The sequence below is a fragment of the Trichoplusia ni genome, chromosome 6, assembly GCF_003590095.1.
Source record: "Trichoplusia ni isolate ovarian cell line Hi5 chromosome 6, tn1, whole genome shotgun sequence".
Taxonomy (NCBI): domain Eukaryota; kingdom Metazoa; phylum Arthropoda; class Insecta; order Lepidoptera; family Noctuidae; genus Trichoplusia; species Trichoplusia ni.
Window position 1 is genome coordinate 390,541 of NC_039483.1, and position 22,639 is coordinate 413,179.

Here is a 22,639-nt window from a genome sequence, read left to right on the forward strand (position 1 = left end):
GCTTAGTGACAACATCGTTCAAAAATTACATAGAGCTTAAAATACGGCTTACTACGACCTAACACCGTCTCCAATATTTTATAAAGAATTTTGGCTTCTTCAGAGAACGGAAAAGCTAAAATACTATTAAAGGCATGTGTTTAAAGAAATGAAAAAGAAAAGGTGCTTTAATAGTCATTAATTTTTCTTTTAATTTAATATCAAATTTGACCCATTAATTTCGACGTTTATTTATTTATAAATATCCCATTTCTGAAAAACGATCTCAGTTCCATTCGTCCACCACGCGTCTATGTTTTTTCTGACCAGTTGTTTTAGTGGACGTCCATCTCCAAAGATATTTAAAAAAAAGAACATAACCTCACCTCCGTCACAACGACAACAAACCAAAAGCAAGAATTGTCCAATGTCCAAGCAACATCAAAAATGACTACAAAAACATTATGCGTTGACCGAAATCTGACAATGGACATGCAATACCGATATTAACACATACTTCACTGGATATCTAACGTCAATCTCTATGTTAAACCGTAAATAACACGAAAACATGTTTAGAATACATTATGGTTGAATTTATCATTATGCTAGAACTTTCCCGGGGGATAGGTAGATTGTAATTTGTTTTTTTAGTAATCATCATCAGTCGCTCTTTTAACAGATTTGTTTCTCTACCATGTAATGGACATCTAGTCTATACTAATCTATATTAATATATATATAAAGCTGAAGAGTTTGTGTTTGTTTGTTTGAACGCGCTAATCTCAGGTACTACTGGTTCAAATTGAAAAAAAAAACTTTTTGTGTTCAATAGACCATTCATTGAGGAAGGTTTTAGGCTATATAATATCACGCTGCAACTAATAGGATCGAAGATACAATGGAAAATGTGGCAAAAACGGGGAAAAATATTCATCTTCGAGGGATTCCGTTCAAAATTAACAGCTCGTCATTGATAAATATTTAGTAGAAAAAATTGAGAACAGAAATATTTTTCTCTATATTCAGGCGTTTCAGCGTCCCTGTTGTAAGCGATGAATCAGAGCCCCAATTCAGCTATTGAGGTTAAATTGACAGTATTCGTATAATATCTTAAGCATTTTCTCATCACAATAATTGGAAATTTAGTACGGGGCGGAACACTTACGGTCAATACTATGAATTTTCAATTATTGTATTGGCATTGTAAGAAAATAGCTCTTAAGCATTTTGCCAACACAATAATTTACTGAATAGTTTCAAATTAAATTCATCGGTCATTGTAAATAGCAGAATCGGGGCCCAGATATCTTGTCGCATTGATGTCTATAAAGGCATTGATACCTCGATACGTATCGCACCCCCGACCACAGTGCGCGGTGCCCTGTGTTAATCGCCTTAGGATGCAATACAAGCAGTGGAAACAAAATTTAATGATCAAATCGATGGCAAGGAACGAAACATGTTGCTTTGAAACTAAATTGTCCAGAATCACCCTAAGCAAAACGTTAACCTCAAAAACTCACATACGAAATTCTCGAACTCCTTTTATTAATTGACTAGCTGTTGCCCGCGACTTCGTCCACGTGGTTAGAATTTTCCCCATTTTCCATTGTATCTTCGCTCCTATTAGTCGCAGCGTGATGTTATATAGCCTATAGCCTTCCTCGATAAATGGTCTATTCAACACAAAAAGAATTTTTCAAATCGAACCAGTGGTTCCCGAGATTAGCGCGTTCAAACAAACAAACAAACAAACTCTTCAGCTTTATATATTAGTATAGATTAGGCGTACTGCCCATTATCATTGGCCGTCACTGTTTCGATTATAATTTACGTTAATGTATTATAAATAAAATGATTAATTATGTATAGTCATGATTAAAACGGTCTTCCACGGTTGAGGTCAAACCTTTGACAGAATAGGTAATTGATTACAGCATTTTATTTTAATTTAGATCTAAAATGTACTAATATCTAAGTAAAAACTTTTGTTATTATAATCTTTGTATTGTCAAATAAGTTTGAATAGCTTATTATGAGAATACACGTTCCTTACGAAAAACTAATTTGAAATAAAACGTATTTCATTAAAATTGTCGTAGATTGTCAAAAACAGCAGTTAAGTACCTATAATTTATGTTCTGTTTAAATTTAAAATGTAATTAAAAGGCTAACATCTGTTACACCACTACAATTTAAACTGGCACATCAGAATGAACAAAACTTGGATGCCATTCAATTAAAATCAAAAATAAAAACAAGCATTTTAATTTTCGAACGAGATTCAAATAAAAACTAAAATAAAAATAAACCGTGATTATTAATTAGACAAAAAAAAGTCGTTGATAAAATGGCTGAGGATAAAATTGATTTAAAATACGAATTTTGGTATAAGCGCTACAGGTGCACATCGCTCGGCAAGTTTCGTCGCGCCGCGCTCAGTTGGTCCGTGCCTTTTGTAAAGAGCGCACGTCTGGCGTCTCCCCGTTCGAAATGTACAATGTACACGAAGATTCAAGTGGTTGTAAATAAAAAACGTGAAGTGCTGTGAAGACAGTGTTACAATTAATAGAACATTGTATTTCAGTTGTTTTTTTTTTATCTTATCGTAGAGTGCGTCAAACATTTAAGATACTTTGATAAGATATTTAATAGTTTTGTAATTAAATAGTGAAACAGTTTAATTTAAGTGATGGACGTTTGATTTGCAGTGTTTGGACAAATTCTTATGAGGTTTGCTGAAATAATGTAAGTACTTACAAAACATGCAATATTTATTTTAATGCTTCCTGAACATTTTCAGGAACCAGAAAGTAGTGTCTTAAAATTCCCAATATTAAGTAAGGACTGAAAAAAATATGATTTTTTTTTTCAGAAAATAACCAGAATAGATTTAAAATTAATGTGTTTTCATAGGCAAGTATAAATTTTTCTTGGAAAATATTAGGGACTTTTTGATATTGTCTACTTAATTTCAACTAACCAAAAATTTCTTCCTATTCTTTAACAAAGGGATTAAAAACACTTTATCTGCCTTTCATCTTAATTTTCACGTTATCGTTCGTCCAAATACACGTTTCATGACGTCTTAAGTAAAAAAGCAAACAAAAGCGTCGACAATTTGTTTCGCACATATTTACTGAGAATTTAATCAAAGCGTATGTGTTTGACGCATTTGATAATCAGGAGATTGCAACACGAAACAATTGTCATAAGCATTAAAACCTATTAAAAGTAAAAAGTACACATTTAACAACTAATTTAGATCTATATAATGTTCCAGGAAGATATGTTTAACTAAAAAATGATCATCATTCATCATTGGCCTAGCCTTTTCCCAACTGTGTTGGGGTCGGCTACCAGTCCAACCGGTTTCAGCTAAGTGCCAGTGTTTTACAAGGAGCGACTGCCTATCTGACCTCCTCAACCCAGTTACCTGGGCAACACGATACCCCTTGGTTAGACTGGCTGTCAGACTTTTTCAAGCTTCTGACTACCTGTAACGACTGTCAAAGATGTAGGAATAACAGCCGGGACCCACAATTTAACGTGCCTTCCGAAACACGGAGGAACTCGTTATGACAAAGATGGTCACCCATCTACGGACCAACCGCGTCAAGCATAGCTTAACCTGTGATCGAATCACTTACGCAGTTATAGTTTAGCCACGAGCTCAAAAAATGATCATCATCAGCCCATATTCGTCCACCTTTGGACATATTATACTTACCTTAAAATATACATAGATAGTAATTACTGAAGGTTCCTGTAAGGAATATAATCATCTTCTACCTAAGTCTCTCAATAATTTAAAAATATTAAGGTACCTTTAATATCTTACAACTGGCCAAAAAAAGCACTGATGTAGTTTAAATATATTTTTTTTTCTCTAGCCCACTGTGTCCCACTGCTGGGCAAAGGCCTCCCCCAAATCCTTCCGTTTAAATATACGTAATATTATTGATCAATAGACTTCTTAGATATAAAAAAAACCCAGTGAAAAAGGAAAACTGATTCGATAAGTTCCGAACTCCTTACTCGATTTGTCTCCTTTACTACAAACCAATGACGTAATTAATTATTATGCATATTGAAAACATGAAACCCAATAAAAAGGTTAGATATAAAATATATTACTTCTTAATAGCCCTTTACCGATACCTAAAAGAGACCTAGAGCCTACCTAGACTACCTAGACCTAGACCTATAGCTCTTGATTGAGCCAAAGTATAATATTCATGTGACTAGAGTGTTCAGGAAAACCCCAGCAACATAAGGACTGAATTACTTCGTCGTTTTAAAAAAAAACATTTTTTTTCGCAAGATAGGGGCAGTCCTCATAAACACCCGAATCCTCGAAGTAGCGGATAGTATCATACTCTTTCTAAAGCCACCATACAATTGCACTCGGTCGATGCGTGGCAATGCAAAGCAATTCATCACACCAGAACTTGTCTATCTTATTATAGGAAGCAGTTGTTACTACGGCATTTGTAAATGATTTATTTACGACCATGTTTTTAAAGTATTATCACGAAACTTATCATTGGTTTTCGTACCTCATGATTAACATTCATTCCTATGTAGTATTTGTTATTAAACACCAATGTACAATCAACAATAATTATCATAATTTAATCAATATATTGATAATACTTTGATTACTCAGTCTTATGATATTAAAAAGCACTTCGTGATATAATGGCAAGCAAGTTGTTCCTCGCAGTTGTATTCGCTTTGTTTTAATTCCAAAAACCAAGTCAGTTATTGTTAAATTTCCTCTACTATTGAGATATGCAAATGCTAAACATATTTTCTAATCCTGATAATATTGTCGTAATAGCGGTTTCATATGAACTCATCTTTATTTACCTCGCTGACCAGTTAGGTACTGGTCAGCGAGGTAAAACCTCCCTCGAGGTTAATCGCTCTCTTTGAATATGATTTGGTATATGATTTGACTTTTCTATTGGTAATAGAATATTTAAAATAGTTTCAGTACATCCTGAGAAAACTCTTTATATTGTTCTCTTCTCTTCTTCTTCTTCTTTATTTGTTTTAAATGATAAAGTTGAAAATATGTTTCAGATAGCAATTGAAACATATTTTCAACTTTATCATTATAAACATTTATCTGAAACTCAAAATTAATTCCGCATTTTTATATTCACACGGCCTGAATACAATGTATCATATTATTATTTAAATTAACGGAAAACAAAACGTCCTTCGTTGCTACGTGGAAATATACACGTCATAGATTAATTGGTTTACATCAAACTGTTATTAAATATAGCAAGAAAAAAATGAATGAAAAATACTGAACATGCAATGTCAGATAGGCTTTAATGACATGATATACAATAGAATTGTACGCTTAGAGAAAATAAGGTTCATTTACCAAGGTATAGAAAAAAAAGTATTGATCATTTTATAAATAGTTTTAACGTAACCAGGCTAAATAAATGTAATAGCTAGATTATTGAAATTTTCACAGATAATGTATTTCTGGCACCGCTATAACAACAAATACTAAAAATAAAGAACGGGGATTTTACATTAGTGCTACCTTTAAATTTATATGTACGGAGTCTCGGTAATGTGGTACGTTTTTCCACTTCGGCACGAAACCCTAAAATGACTGAACATCGGTTGTGTTTTACAATTCGTACCCAAAAATCAAATTGCGTATGCCACAGAATATTAAAACCTAACCTAGAATTTCATTAGATAGACCAAATTTTCTCTTAATACTTTTTCTTCGAGAACATCGTTTATTTTTGCACGAAATCAGTACCCACACTGCTTTGCTAAGGCACGATGTAAATACGTTAGCAACAATCATTCAACGATACACTTATCTTTATAATCTATATCATGTATACCGATATACATTTTATAGACGTTATTAAATTAATGTGTTGCTATCATATGGGTTTTAATTAAAATACTATCCATTCGAAACTTCTCGTTAAAACTCTAACAGAATATGTAAAAGCATTTACCGAAGTTGAGTTTAAACAATATGGCGTAGTCTGATATAAAGTGTTCAGTGGAAAATGAGCGAGGATTAATGAAAAAAGCAATACAATTTGTTAATTTAAATACTAGTTATTAAAAATTTGAAATTATATTTGTATAATTGTATAACTTGCTTGTCTGTCCTAGCCGGCATAGGCTCTCCTTTCTAGGCAGCCGCAAAATGAAATGAAAGATATTTTGTGAGGTACTACAAATATTCAAGACACATCCTCAAAGTCCACAACACAAGGACAAGCATTTTTGTTCAGTCCTCCGAACAAAAATGCTTGTCCTACGCAGGGATCAAACTCTTGACACTTACCATTTGGCTAATTAAGTCTATTGTAAAATTTTAAGTCGACTCAATAAAATATGTTTCTCCGGTAAGCAATTAGATTCATGTAAAGTTAGTCAGCTGAATAAAATTCCACTGAAAGACCAATATAACTACGGTAAAATTACATTATGATATCAATTTATAATATTTCTATTAACGATAATAATGTGTAATCGAATGAATAATATAGTATCGGCCTTTATTGCCCGCTTCTGAATTCGCAATCGGTAAATCAAAGCGAATTGCAACCATTACTAAATCAATTTATTGCGATGTTCAAATTGTAAGACATTCTTCTGTTAACATAATATTTTAAAATAGAGCAATCAGTACATCTATACTCTATACTAATATATAAAGCTGAAGAGTTTGTTTGTTTGTTTGAACGCGCTAATCTCAGGATACGCTCATCTAACTGAGGTCCAAATTGAAAAATTATTTTTGTGTTGAATAGACCATTCATCGAGGAAGGTTTTAGGCTATATAACATCATGCGCAACTAATAAGAGCGAAGATACAATAGAAAATGTGAAAAAAACAGGGCAGGTATAAATCATAACTTATATCTTTCACCCACAGGGACGAAGTCGCGGGCAACAGCTAGTTGTAAAATAAAAAAGAAGTTTTTTTTAAAAAAATTGCCTTTTTTTTAATTTTCAGTGGCTTTCAAATTCTCAGGGTTTGTGAACCGTTGTAACGGTTACTTGTGGTACTTCTAGACCGGAATTGATTCCCGAGCAATATGATTCCTTACATAATTTTTTAAATGGAAAATGGGCGGTGCTTACTTCGATTTACGGGATATGATACAAAATTTGTTTTAATTATCTATACTAGTCTATAAAGCTGAAGAGTTTGTTTGTTTGAACGCGCTAATCTCAGGAACTACTGGTTCAAGTTGAAAAAATATTTTTGTGTTTAATAGACCATTCATCGAGGTAGGTTTTAGGCTTTTACCATCACGCTGCGACTAATACAATGGAAAATGAAAAAAAAGGGCAGGTATAAATAACTTATATCTTTTAACTAAGCGGACAAAGTCGCGGGCAACAGCTAGTTAGTAATTAAAAAAAGTTTCGTTATGGTGCGGTTTGAAACTGGGTGGAGAAGTTGTTATTGTAAGGTAATAAATTTAAGTGTCTGATCATAACATTGTTTTTAATTCATTTACTTATGTATAAAACAAGGTAAATAATTAAAGTGGAACTTTTTATACAAACACACATTGAATAAATAGGAGACTGTCATATCTTTTATTTGATTTCGTAATCTTTACAAATTGTGAACTTTACATTGTTTTTTCGTAGCGTTTTATTATAAAAGGACCATTATTGTTTACCTTTATTTAAGTACGTTACCAAATTCACATCAAGCTGTTTTAAAATAAAATGCTAAAAACGTTCCATTTACTCTCCTGCGTACTATAAAAATAGTTGACAAGATCTAAAAATAAAACAAAAGAGACACATCAAATAGTAAAACAAACAATGATAATAACAGTGATGGGAATTACGAAGAACTACCGTATTATATGAGCTCTCAATCAGGGCTACTTGTGGGACAGCGCTACACGCAGCCTATAGCGCCATCTCTTTTAGGCAACAACAACTGTCATAGCTTAAAAGTTTCATAGTACAGGTTTAGATCTAAATTCAGCTCTGTATTGAGTAAATACATTTAATACTTCTTTAAATATTCATCTATGGTTTATTACGACTTGTGTTAGTTTGAATAAATACTGCGTAATAATGTTGTTTGTTTTAGATTTCATGGTCTTTGTCCCTTGAATGAAAAGTATTCTCGGAATGGTATTAGCGTCATTATACAGTTTAGTAACATATTATGAGTATCTTCATGGGTATATCTATACATATATCATAGAAAAGTAGAAAATAATGCTCGTTGCTTGGTCTTGAAAGGATACGGACAATAAAATATTTTTGTCTGATTGTCTGTGCGCATTAAACTCAGCAACTTCTTATGCGACTTTTTCTTACATATAGGGGTAAACTCACTTAACTTTCAGTCTTTCTTTCATATCAAGCGGTTTATCAATAAAGGAGCAATATCAATTTATAAGTAACGCCAAGAAAAATGTTCAAAATATATGTCCAAAAATAGTGAGACCGATCAACACTGCGCTAAGTCACTTTTTCAATCGAATGAAGTCGTTTCCTTAGCTAGGGTATAATATATTATGTTTGTACTAATAACACAAAAGGTTAATTTATCAACCGTTTAAAGATTAGAACAAAGTTTTAAATATTTATTTGAAGTAATTATTAATCACCCCTTCTAGAAAGGACAGTTCTATTTTTAAGCGTTGATCGAAGCGCTCAAGCAGATTGGAAATGATGTCACGTGATTTCACGAGTCATGTGCTTCAATGGTTTAGTTAGTTCAAATTGGTAAACAAACTAGGTGTATCTTTTATAAAAACGTCATAAAAAATCAAAGTACGATGATGTATTTCAGTGGTGCCTATGCTTGATTTGGTCATTTTTATTGTTTTCACATTGATTTTTAGTCGCGTTTTGTTTTAAACTGAGTTTTGAGACAAATGACACATCGAGATTGTTTTCTTGTTTCAAAGTATTTAAATAAATGAAGTATGGGTTCCTTGCTATATTTTTTGCTAATAAATGCAATATTGTTAGCAATAGACCTAGCTACCTCATTGTTGTGCGTCATAGCTTTTGACTTTTATTATATTAAACAGACATCGAAAAAGTGTCAAAACATCAATAAAGTGTCGATTATATATAGTCAACGAACTTATAGATATATCTTTAGCTTAGCTTATTAATCCTTAACCACACACCTTTTCTAATAATTACTTCAATAGTTAATCACAGCTGTCTACAGTTTTTGTCGCATTACCACAACATGTAAAATTCCAGTTGTTTTGCGTCATACACCAAGAGAAAAAATCTAAGATACGTCAATTTCTTCAAGATAACATGTTTATCTGGAAATCCTTTTTTATATGCTCATGGCTACACAGTTTTTGTACTATCTTTTATAATAATATCTGTTTGTAACTGTCACACTGTAGTATATATACAGAATAACATGAATTATATGTAGATGTGTCACCTTAGAAATATCTGCATCCGAAGACAAGATGCATTTTTCCGAACGTGAGTGATGATTGAATTCTTAAAATGTATTGAATTGACTTGTCAAATACATAACTTGAAAACGAATGTCGTTCCGATACATTCGTGATTTATGTTATATAACATTGTGAAATGTTTCTCAAGTAGGAAATGCGATGTATGAAAATGACATCCCACCAAAAACATTAAATGTAAAAAAATGCCAAGTCTCTCGATGCAGTCTTTCCATCGTAAAAAGTTTTGAGATCTCATAGAAGCCAAGTCCTATTCAAAATATTTTGTAGTTATAAATCAACATTTAGTAATTGTATCAATAGTTTTCTTTATATTATAATTATAGTGACTTGGCAATGAGCACAAGAAGAAACAAATAAAACGGCATATTTGTAGGAGTTGAAAGTTACACACACCGCATGCGTAAACATTAATATCACAAAATTAATTTTCTTTTGGTTTATCCGTGTCGTCCCAACCGAATTTCGGCAACGGCAGTCAGTCTTAGTGTACTCTCGATTCATTTACTTTCATAAAGCGATGGCCCGTAAGGTATTCTTAATTATTGTATTGGAGCATGTAGTCGGTAGTGACCATCATGATTCACACATAACAAATAATCTGATCACTGGTCTCGTCAGTAACATTTGCACATAATTCCAGGCATCAAGCAGCTTTTAATTTGTGCTCATTGCCAAGTCACTATAATTATAATATAAAGAAAACTATTGATACAATTACTAAATGTTGATTTATAACTACAAAATATTTTGAATAGGACTTGGCTTCTATGAGATCTCAAAACTTTTTACGATGGAAAGACTGCATCGAGAGACTTGGCATTTTTTTACATTTAATGTTTTTGGTGGGATCTCATTTATTTTTTGTAAGTGTATTTCTTTCTTTTTTTTTAGGTGTCATAATTTCTAGGACTTCAGCTACTGCTTTGCTTAGAACCCATTCTCTATCTCTATCTCTTTTGTTTCTTCTCTGAGACTTCGTTACTTCTAATGTAAACAAGCTTAAACTTATATATATATGCATATATATATCTACTAACTTACAAACTATAGCTAAACTAAACTAAATAACACGTAAAGTTCTCCGAATATCAATTATCACTACAATATTTTTTAGTTTCGAAATGGTTTTTCATAGACAGGTGGCGCTATCAAATGAAAATTATCGAATTATTCTGAAGTACTACTTAGACTGCGCTTTGTAACGAAACCATAGCGCGATTCAGACACGTACAACGCCATCTATCGAGCGCGCATACAATATTTATCGCAATACAATGGAGTTTTAGCTTTATTAATTTAATGAATTATGAATTTTATGTATTAATTTGTATTAATGATAGTCTGTGTATTACATTTATATTATTCTTTTCTATTCTATGTATGTATTCATCCAATTGAATAGGTACTTAAACAACGAACAAAGTTAACAATGCAGTCAAAATCCATACATAATGTTCTTGCCAAACCGCAAATATAAAATTGTTTTCTATGGCATATTATTTTTTAATGTTTTTATAATTTTTCCTTTATATGTGGCTAAGGACCTATCTTGGTGCAAAATTTGAAGTTTCTAAGTCTGCTAGAAGTACCTTAGATTTTTGATGATCTGTCAGTGAGTCAGTGAGTCAGTGAGTCAGTGAGTGACAAAATGGTGTAACTTTGATCGACCGTAACTCCTAAACCATTAATTCAATTGGCATGTAATTTCGAACTTAAGCTTGTTCTAATGCCTACTATTATTCCCCGAAAAGCTAAACTCCTAGCTTTGTCCACGTCGAAGATACAGGGGGGGGCGAAACAGCCGCGAATCGCTTCGAGAAAAGATGGTACGGCCGTGCCCGTTTTGCTCGAGACTTGGCAGGGGCACTGCCGTGCCCTCAGATACATATCTTGACTTGTCAATATGGTATTTGACAGAAAAATATCTGTTTAGTCCATCAGACAGATTTCCAACAAAAATTGAATATGTATTTTCATTTTAAACATAATCTTAATGTAAGGAAGACTAAAGTAACTTTAAGATTGTGGAATGTAGTAGTGGGGGCTAGCAACATCACTTGCTAGTAAAAAAGCGTACTGGTAAGTGACGTCATACGAGATTTTACTTCACTGTATCTACTCCATTTTTTGGTTACGAGATAAAAGAAAACATACGCATCCAATATTTATCGCAAATCTGTCTGAGGGTCCAAACAGTTTTTATTATCAATTACCCAAATCCATACATTTAAGCAATGGCAGGTTTATAGATTATAAAAAATAACTTGTATACAGAGGTTGAGTTATTGGCTCAACGACAATCATTCCACAAAAAATAAAGGGCGTACGTGTGAAAAACAGACCACAATGTATTGTGTTGGTCACAAATTGCCGCAGCAATTGTATTGTGGTTATATTCATAATGTTATGCTCATGAGAATGTGGTCGGACATTATCACATACATCGATGCCTCGTTTCATTGTATATAATGGAAAATGGTTTACGTTTGATGATCGCTGGGAACCGCAGGCCTCTGATGTTTGTTCGATCGAATGTTTTTTGTTTTTGATGTCATTTTTAACGTATGGAATTGGATTTTTTGAAAATATGTTCTAGGTTTTTGATTGTTAGGGCTTCGACTGCAATAAAATTATTTGTTTAAGATTAGCATTATAGCTTTTGTGTGATGCACGAATGTTTGTGCCGAGTCTGGGTGTCTTTGTCGATGTGACTTGAATGTTTGTGACACCCCCGCGAATCATGCATTAAATTCATAAATAATAAGCATTTATCTTTATTTATCGGACAGGTTTTTAACACATACCGTATATATGAACTGATAGCAACAATCAGAATATGAAAAGTCTTTTCGACTTTTATACACAAATGAAATAATTTCCTAAAAATAGTCTTCTGTGGTTTACCTTGTTACGTGTTAAACAAAAGCCATAACAATTTAAAACATACCCAGAAAAAGTGACATACAGAGAAATGTTCATGTAAAATTTAAATGTTAACAATTTCAATTTTTTTTTTCAGAAAGTCTCGTCACGTTACTATGGACGTTATTCATGTATTTAAACAACTGTGTAGTTATTTGTTTAAAAAAGAAGGTTACATGAAATTAAATCTATAAAAAAAATTGAGTGAAATTATAGAATGCAAAAGTGTTTTGTAGTTATTGAACTATAAATTGAATACTCATTAATCCAAAAAAAAAATACTTTTTGAATTCATGTGTGTAGAAAAAAACAATTATCACTAAACTTGCTAACAGCGGTGATGGCAAACGTCACTGCATCATGAATAAATCAAGATTGATTCCTGATAAAGTCTTCAGCTCTACCAGATTATTTATCGACCCTAGATGACAAAGGAGACGGGTTGTACCTATCATCATCAACAGCCTTTATCCTCCCTCTGCTGGGCATAGGCCTCCCCTTTCTCGTGCCAATTTCTACGGTCCTGTGCTAGCCTCATCCAGACTCGCCCCGAGACCTTTATTATGTCATCGAGCTATGATGCTGTAAAAATTATCAATCGAAACATTTAGCTGCATAATTATATGTTAGGTACTTGCTAAGATTTCCCTTATCAGTAATATGGCATTATCAAGATTTCATTTTGCTCTGCAATCCTGCCTTTAAATACCCACCTATCTCCTTCCAAAATTTTAAATACCCTAATATTTAAGATAGAGACTCTAAGGTAAGACAAATATTTTCAAGGCATTTGATAACCGAACTTAACTCGGTATTTTAGTAATAAAAGTCTTGGACTTCATTTTTAAATATTATCTATTCAATATTCAACGCGAATGCCTTCGTAATAAAATTTGTAAAATTTCGTTTTAAAAATATTATTTAGCTAGCTATTTCAATTGCTAGAAATTTATATCAAGTAGACCGTACTTTAAAATAGCTTAGATTTTTATTAGTCAGCTGATCTCTAGACACAAAACCGATCAAGGGTGACTCCGACTTACGATGTTGACCAAGAAAATTGGTAACCCATCAAATTTTTGACCGTATCGTAACGTAGCTTAACCTAGATATTTATTTTTATATTGTTGTTGCAATAACAAAATACATATATCACCTTAAAAGTTTCAATTCTCTACCTATCACAGCTTATGCATAGACGGAAAACGGTCAGAAAACGAAGCTTAATAGGTAATATTATTCCATTTTTACATTTGACAATGCAATTTTATAAAGTGTCGTGTGTGAATACAGTCTTTAGTTTATGGCTACCTAGGCTACGGGCACTCTGTGGTTAAAACAAACATGCGAGGAAGCAAACAAACTCCTTCGTTCACCAGACGATAGATAATGGCTGTGTTAGAAACTTTCACGGTCGCTCGCCTCTTCTACCTAATACAGTATGTTCAATGTAATGTTTATTCAGAGGATTTTTGCGAATTATATTCTATATAAAACTATATAAGTTGGTTTTTCTAAGTGTATTAACTTGTTTTTCTGTTTATTGACGACATAGGTTGTGTAAGTCATAATAGTATAAGGATGATTTGTTCTGAAATATTCATAGTTTTAATATAATACTAGCTTGTAAATGTCCTACTGTTGGGGACAGGCCTCTTCTCATGAAGATCACCAGGCTTGCTCATTGCAGGTTGGCGATTTCAGATTCCAGTATTTTCAATCCAAGTTTTCTCACGATGTTATTCTTCACCCTTTGTCAATGGTGTCTTATAATAATCAAGAAAGTACAGATAACCTTTAAAAGTTCACATTGTTACATGCCTGCGTTGGTGGTCGAGCCTGCATCTCCGTGCATACAGATCCGTATAAACACTATAAGACCACCAAAATATTTAAAAATGCCTGTAAAAGTACCAATGTATTACAAAGCGTATTCTTCATAGTATCCCAATATATCGTTGTAATAAAAACTACAACAAGTACCGTCCGATGTAACAAGGATAATAGCAGTAGCACCACGGTCGCCTAAATAGAGGAAGACTCAATTGATCTGTTAAGATCTCGCAAATTGAAACACAACGACATAAACTGCGTTTGAGCCGCGTTTCTATCAACTTCGTGTGTCGTCTGCGCGATGGGATCGACCTCTTAGGTAACACATTCAGATGGAACATTACCAATGTAATACTTATTGCTTTAAACAGTTACCATCCTTACAGAAACTGAATTCCGATGCAATAGTGGAGACAGCCAATTAAAAAACTGTTATCTTAACGTACTTGGTGGTGAACCGCAGGAGAGACCTTTTTTCATGGACATTATTATGATGACGTTTACAGGAACAAAGTCGTTTTGTGTATTTAGCTCTCAGAATTATACTAACGGCCATTACTATAGGATTTTTTGGCGCTATTCAAAACAATCAGCTGTCATTTTTTTCTTCAAGAAAGCACCATTCTTTTATTTGAGACGGTTCTTTATTTTGAATTTTAATTGATGACCGATAACACTTTCATAAACATCGGTAAAACCTTTTAGATTAAGAAATAAATAGAGGCTTAATTAAATAATTAATTCGTTTCATTATCAACAATTCTAAGAAAGTCTGAACAGCGTATTATCTCATTGAAGCAGAGATTACGGTGATTCATTATAATGAATACTTGCATCAACTAATCCTTTTCCTTTGTGTTACATAAATAAACAATTATAATAGGAAAAGAAACAGGAAACGATTTCCACAAGTGTAATCAATTGCGTCTACCATGAAATCTTTAAGTGAAAGTATTGCCGTTGTGGAAGAGAGACAAAACTATGTGATTGTAGAGCGCTGTCTCGCTCTTGCAACGATAAAAGTTTTACTTAAAGTGGTCATAGTAAGTGGTGGTATATTAAGAACGTTATCTAAATAGTACTTATTTCAAGATAATGTGTTGGTTGGGACGTATTCGATAGTCCATATATTTTCTCGCGTTGTGTGTGGGATTTATAAGACTACGTAACGATGTATTATTGTATACGAGTAAGTATGTATTGCAAGAATAATAATTACCGTCGTTAAGATATGGTATCGCTGTATTTAATAGGTACAAATTGACGTATTTTTGTACTGTTATTTATTGGTTGTTGTTCAGGAATTTTGAAATTTTAATGTATTTTTTTGTAACTTATTTAAACATTTAAAGTTTTTTATAATATGTGGAAATTGGCCGATCGTTTTCAGGTTTAAGTTACTGAATCGTAACATTAAACCCTATTATTAAGACCACGCTGTCAAGAGAAACTATCGGTTATAAATATCCATCAACTTCTTCTAAAACTCAAAGCACGATGACAACTTCTTTTTTCACATACTTTCCACAAAATAATTGTCAATCTTAATCTAATTCAGAGCTTAGTCCAAAATTGCTCGTACCATGGACTTTCAGTTCAATATTTGTGTTTGAACATCTTTAATATTCCTTTAGACGACTCCTCGTTAGATCAAGTTTATATTTTTCATTACGCCTGAAATGACCAGAATAACGATGCGACGAACGCCTTAGAACTTGGTCCTAATGAAATCGTCGATGTTTTTTTGTTTTCGAATCGAAACAGAGACAGATGGCAATCTAACTATGTGTTGTTATTTGTTATATTTTCATTGACTAAGATGTACCTGAAGTAACTAAACAAGTAGGGCATTGAAAATAAAGGTCAGATCTACGGCCTCTCTGTGTTTCTTTTATTTTTATTCAATTATAGAATACTAGCTGTTGCCCGCGACTTGATCCCCGTGGGTAGAAGATAATAATATGTATAAGTTATGATTTATACCTGCCCTGTTTTTTTTCACATTTTCCATTGTATCTTCGCCCCTATTAGTCGCAGCGTGATGGTTTATAGCCTAAAGCCTTCCTTGATGAATGGTCTATTCAACACAAAAAGATTTTTTCAATTTGGACCAGTAGTTCCTGAGATTAGCGCGTTCAAACAAACAAACAAACTCTTCAGCTTTATATATTAGTATAGATGTAGCGCGAAGGTATTGCTATCCAAGTGACATGTTATCCTTTTCTTTAAACGTTCCCGCGCTTTACCATTTAATCTTTACTGGTTATCGGTTTGACGCACATATAAGTCACATGTACAAAAACACCCAGACAATATTCGTGAACTTGAATCACTCGTTTACTTGCCTATACGGGCAAGTAATATGAGAACATCGTGTATGTTGCATCTCACAATAGTTGCTATCCACTTTTCCATTTGAAACTAATATTATTAGCATTACAATTGTTTCGGTGCAAACTTAAAATGTGTATTTTATATTGAGAAAACAATAGTTTTCTTCACTGACTGCATAGCAATTTGGCCTTCGTTTTAATTAGTTAAAATTCCGGTATTAATGTTAAATAATTTTGTATTATTGACAGTGACGTTTTATGCATACGTTTCTGTGTTACATATTATAATCGTGTTATATGTAAACTCTTCTGAAAGGCTGATAAAATAATCTCTTATCAAATCAGCTGATCAAGACTCTGATTGTTGGACCACGGGATTTTATTGTTTATGGTAGTTGTTACCCCCGACTTCGTCCGCGTGCTTAGAAGATATAAGTTAGGCATTTTTGAACGGAAGCCCTCGAAGATGAATATTTTGCCCCGTTTTTGCCACATTTTCCATTGTATCTTCGCTCCTATTACTTGCTTCGTGATGTTATATAGCCTAAAACCATCCTCGATGACTGGTTTATTGAACACAAAAGAGATTTTTTTTTAATTTGAGCCAGCAGTACCTGAGATTAGCGCGTTCAAACAAACAAACAAACTCTTCAGCTTTATATTAGTATAGATTTAGTGAAGATTTTTTATGTTTGTAATTTTTGAAGGACTTTGACCCTACCTGGATGTCAGTCTTATGGTCAATGAGCATTGTAATTATTTAATTTGGCTATAGCGTTAATTATTCGTCTTTACAAAAACCAAGGGTGATGTCAAATTATCTATGTAGGTTTAATTATGTTGACCTTATAGACTTAATGGGGGAGTGTTTTGAATTAATACGTTTATTCAAATAATATAATTGATAGTAAAGATGGAAGTGGCCTCCGACTTCTTTTCGAGCCTTGGAATACTTAATATTTCTCTAATTTTTTTTTTTAAGGCATTACCACACTTGAATTTGGAAACACACCTAAATTAATAAGAAATCTTTGAAAAGTAATTAATAAAGGAAAAGAGATTAGATTAATATCTCAAATAACAATGGTTGTCGATATTACTCAAAGATAATCATAATTAATACCAAGTTTATAATAAAATATCGAAATTATTTATTAGTTTCAAGATATTAATGCATTACAATTATCATTGTTTCCATCGTAAAATTATAAAAGTACATTCAAAAAATTCAATAGGTCGCAAAAACGTGTGATATTTCTTGAATTAATTATAATGTATTAACCTTATTGTGTTTATAACATACTATTATATGATAATTGCATGTCAAACTAATTTTAATTTACGTCAGAAACTAGCTTTAATTTTATTGATCATTATTTGTTGTAACAGTCAAAAGGAGTCCATTTTGGTTTCTAATATATTCGTAATCTTTGCAACCTCATTGATAAGAGTTGTTAGTAGTTAATTATGATACAAATTACAGTGAATAGAATGCGTGACGTCAATTCTGTATATAATTTTTGCAAAGTTGTTACGTCACAAGTCCCTGTTCAAAACTTTAAAGCGGTTTATCCTGGTCAATGTTTATTAATCAAATAAAAGGTAAAAATGAGTATTTAATATTTTTTAATTATCTATTTGGCCTGTCAAAGTCTTGTGGTCTGTCAAAACGAAATGTCAAATTCACAGGTTACTTAAGAGAAATTTGATTAGTGCTACTGTGTGCGATAAGCCCACCTGTGGGATTACGATGATTATCGAAAAGATAACGTTGGTGACGTCATACCAAAAAGGCTAATACTAGTTTAACAAGCGAAACTGATAATTTTCACAACAGGGTTTACGTAAATTTGTTTCCTTATCTATGATGAGGTAATTTTTCAATATTCAACAATTTATCGATCGGATACGCTATCTCGAAATCTGGGGCCTTGAAAACTTATGTCGCATCGCATATCAATGAGTATCGCTACTTGTATTGATTTACATCAAATATGCAAACGTTTGTACCAATGTTTGATCAGAATCTTCCTAGATAAACATGTTGGCTACCTGTCGCCACTTTAATTGATAATAATTGATTTGAGCATTGATCGATGGCAGTCATTCGTAAATGTCGAGCGATTAGATCGAATTTCAACGATTTCCAGATGATTTGATGATATGTGACTTGGGTTTTTTCGACACTTTTAGGCGCCAGTCTATTTATTATTATCAGCTGTTGTATCTTTTTTTCTTTTTTATCCAATGACACATCACTTCACCAAACATACAAAGGCTTACGACCAAGTCTTCTATTTAGAATGATTTTCTTTCAAAGTTGATTTGCATTCACCGAAGCGATATAGCTAGTGTATAGTTCCGCATCACGTTTTGTATCTATTGTTTCATGTTCCTAAGACTGTTTCTAATCTAACCACACCCGTTACTCATACTCCACCATCCTTTATCGACATTGTACCAAGTCTATAAAGTTTATCCGATAATCGCGAAGCCGTAAATCGAGATATGTTTACGTTGACAGATTAGTTCATAATACTTTGTTATACTATTCATCAGTTTTACTGCCGATATACTCTATCAAGATGTAAAATAAACTTGATGATGTCTAGACAAAAGTAAAGTTTATAAAACTTTTGTGAGATTTAAACTGATTGTGTGATTTTGTCACGCGATTTTTTTATATGGATAAAGTTGGTGACTTGTCTTCAAACCTACGTAAGTCCATGTAGACGGTTGAAGTAAGACAAACCATGTTTAATTGTATATGCAAACCTAGATTATCTATTACAGCAAGAATGGAACCGTAGGGTTGATCCAAATCTGACCAATCCCCACGTTGCTTTCGTGCATTATTAAAGACATCATTTCTTATTGATTCGTATTCCCAATCTCTTGGTGTTTTTATAACTTATGAGGAAACAAAATATAACTTTTAATATTATGCAATAAGGATGAGCACAATGACGATCACAAACGATCTTAAAATCCTCGTGACCGGTACAACTGCAGTGAAGACAAACATATTTGAATAAAGAAATTGACACAAAAACCGCGACAGAATTATAGTATTTTTGTGTCAATCGTGAGTGACAACCAATTAATATTAGAAACACAGTTCTAACAACATAAGATGTTTGTAGAATTTCTTTAACTCGCTTTTAAAACTTCAGTAATCATTTTCGTTAAACATTTAGCTAGTAAGATTTTCCTATAAACAAAACAAAGTAGAGAACCTTGCGTTTCTTTGTGAAACTGTCAACACTGTCGTATTTACATGTTATAAACACGACACGAATCGATTTTGCATTTGAAACGATTGTAAGTGCAATCCATAGCGATCTTCCTCGAGATATTTTGCATAATAATCGTCAATGTCATGTGGCTATTTAAATAATGTCCAGTTATATAAGTAAGGCAGGTTTCACAACGGCGGTATACAGCAACTGTTCATGTAGCAACTAGAATTTCCTGTACGGATATTGGTTACCGCTGCACAAAATAATCTGAACGGATAGCCGAGTCAGTCACCGCGAGAAATAAACTGTACCCGAAGTGTTGAGGGCTCGATCCCCTGCTGCTGAATGCTTATTCTGAGTCTAGAAATCTTTGTGCATGTGACTAAAATTTTTGTAAAAAACAAGGAGGAAAAAAAAAACAAACAGTAATTCTGCAGACAGCATTCCCGATACCAAATTTTTTTAAATTCGTTTCTGTAAACGTGAAAGAGTTTGGTTGATTGAGTGACCGGGTGTAATGCAACCAAAAGTTCGCCTATATTGTATTGCAATATCTTAGGAGTAGCAAGTGATAAACAACCGTCGGTAAATTTTTTGGTTCCCGAAATTCACACCTTTTAACTTTTATGGCAAAAATCGCACTCGTCAGTTAGAAGTAGGTACTGCAGAAGTTTTTGCTGTATGCTGTTCTTAGTACTTTTTATCCTTCCACAAACACCCACAGTTTTGGTTTAAATCATATATTTTCCTCTAATACTCAGCTTGATTAAAACATTCAATATTTGAGCTACAAGACACAATTTTAAAATTGTAGTTTTGTGACGCATTCTGCACTTGTCTGCTCATTTAAAATCAGGCTTCAAACTGTCCCAAACAAAGTGATCGTCTATGAGTCCTTAAAAGTTTCCACGCTTGCATTATGTGATAGAAAACTCCAATATTAAAAGATGGTGAAGTTTGTCGTGGCTTAACGACAATATTGTTTAATTTGAGAGCGTTGTTGCCGCTCGCGATGCATACGTTTATTTTAGGTTTAAAGTTTTATTGCTTTTCTTTATGCAAGCAATAAGCGGTGGAAGTCGGTAGAAGCTATGGATATTACGATATAACGAACTATGTCAACTTTGGATATAAAATGCTTTAGTTATGAAAGAATGTTAAAGTTTGTAATTTTGTTTGAAATGCGCCTTTTTGAAAGATTATGAAATAAGCTAACTGTTATTTTTGTAGTTTCGTTTAAATAGGTACATATTTCGAGTTCGTTTAATCTGTGTGATGAGAGTGATTTCACAAACATTCAAGGCATCCACACTCAGGATAAGTATTCGTGGATAACACTCAATGCTTGTCTTAGGCAGGGATCGAAAGCACGACCCATCGCGCTCAGTGAGTTTGGCGTGATGACGTTAATTTAACATCGTTATTTGAGAAGTATAAAATGTACAAAGCTGTAGAAATATTTTAAAATATCATAGCCGATTGTTGAAATTACTGATTTTTTCAATATTTCCTAATTTCTATGGCGCCTTAAAAAGTATAGCTAGGTAAGGGAAAATCCTTAGTTACGAGATGCAGTCACACAATTAAGTTCAATAAGTTGCTGTTGTACTATCAGGCAGCAAAATAGGTTTAACATGGTTAAAACATACTAAACACCAATTTCTACAAGTTTTAAGACCTTTTTGGTAAGTTTAAGTTTTTTAAGGCTTGGAGGAAAGCGCCAGTGGCGACTCATACCGACTAAACTCTCCCATTTTTTTGCCACCACATCAATATTAGCCTGACATATATATATTTTATGTCAATTCTCACCAAGATGTTAGTTCAAACATAACTAATTACATACTAACTAGGTGCTAATTGACATTTCTGTAGAATCAATTAACGGTTATAAAATTACTGGCTCTTTTGAAGTTTTGTCGCTTCGCTAATTCCTAGAAATTTTCTGCGAAATATTGTCGGATTGTTGTAAAATTGAGTAAATGACGTCTGTTAGGTATTTTCAATACTATGTTTATATTTGTTTAATGTTTTAATACTTGATCTTGCTGGCATCTTTACCCGTGATAACGGCGATTATCAGGGCAAAAAATAGCATTTTCCCTTTATTGAATTTCAAGCTATGTCGATGTGAAATTTTATCAATATCGAAACAGTTTAACACAAACGAACTGATGTAAAAATCATCCAGACTTTTGACAGACCTTTTCTCAAACCCGTCTTTTCTGCACTTTTTTATGTAAAATCATAGTAAAATAGTTGATTCATTGAAATGTAAATTAGGTTTTTCAATCTTACTTAAGTCAGCAGACCTCGTGAACAAATATTAAAAACTATTGTCAAGAAGTAAAATTTTAAAGTAAGCAATTATTTTTGCCGACATCTGCAAAATTAAATGTCATTCTGATAATTTCATTGTAATTATTATTCGTCTGTTATCGCTCCAGCACTCGGAATATTAAAAAGACCTTGAAGACAATTTTAAGAACAATTCATTTATCTGAAAATTCCCATATTTTTTGTATTAATAAATATTACAAATTATTTAAGTCGTTACAAGTAAGTTATAAGGGTCATAAATTTAATTTATAATATATATTTTTTGTCATAAATTTTCAGTTTTTTTGTAACCCTGATAAATAGCTACACTTCTTTTCATATAGAGTCTCAGCATTGATCAAGGTACTTCTTAAAAATGAGGAGAAAATATCAACTTATTCCGTCATAACACAATAATATCAGAACAAGTTGAAGTTTCAGCTTCGAAACAACCCTCAATCATAAACTAGTCGCATTACCAGAACTCCATTTAAACTGATGTAAGTTTAATTCCCGG

General features: G+C 32.8%; 1 protein-coding gene across 1 annotated transcript in view; it reads left to right on the forward strand.

The window, feature by feature from the left end:
• The first annotated feature begins 2,352 nt into the window (after positions 1–2,352).
• The window catches only part of LOC113495370 (5-hydroxytryptamine receptor 1-like), a 146,255-nt gene continuing 125,968 nt past the window's right edge, over positions 2,353–22,639 (forward strand). The window contains exon 1 of the mRNA XM_026874061.1: positions 2,353–2,730. The gene's annotated coding sequence lies outside the window, so the exon portion shown is untranslated. The remainder of the gene's footprint in view (positions 2,731–22,639) is intronic.